Source organism: Etheostoma spectabile, chromosome 7, assembly GCF_008692095.1.
Source record: "Etheostoma spectabile isolate EspeVRDwgs_2016 chromosome 7, UIUC_Espe_1.0, whole genome shotgun sequence".
In the NCBI taxonomy this organism is placed as follows: Eukaryota; Metazoa; Chordata; class Actinopteri; order Perciformes; family Percidae; genus Etheostoma; species Etheostoma spectabile.
Window position 1 is genome coordinate 12,192,944 of NC_045739.1, and position 537 is coordinate 12,193,480.

At 33.9% G+C, this 537-nt stretch overlaps 1 protein-coding gene across 4 annotated transcripts in view; it reads left to right on the plus strand.

Moving 5' to 3' along the window:
* The window catches only part of rerea (arginine-glutamic acid dipeptide (RE) repeats a), a 143,514-nt gene that overhangs the window by 76,457 nt on the left and 66,520 nt on the right, over window positions 1-537 (plus strand). The gene's annotated exons all lie outside the window — the stretch shown is intronic.

The following is a 537-nucleotide window of genomic DNA, read 5'->3' on the forward strand; positions in this document are numbered from 1 at the left end:
CACACACACACACACACACACACACAAATTGATTTTCCCACGCTGCATTTTTTATGTTTGCTAAAGGGGAAGTTGCATTTGCCCTCACCTGACAGATTTGTCTTTGTTCATGTTGATGTAAAAGTATGTAACCTTATGGTTTAAGAAATGTGATTAGATAGTCTGCTCCTCTGTAGTTGACTCTATTGACACACTGAACAGCTTGAGATTTCATGAATGTCTCACAGCTCACAAAGCCATTCAGATTATCTTTTATTATCAAATTATTGTATTATCAAACTGGGTGTGTTGTGAGTGGTCGGGAAACTAAAAAAGCTCTATACAAATGCAGTCCATTTAACATTTGACATTAGGGCTGCTCAATTTGGAGAAAAGAACATATTGCAATTTACAATGCTGATATTGTGTTTAAAACTAAACAAAAACGATTCAGGTTGAAAACCTGAATATTCTACAAAATGAAATAACAAAATACTAATTCCTATTAGATTAGATTAAAGTATACTTTATTCATCCCACAACGGGGAAATTTTGTTG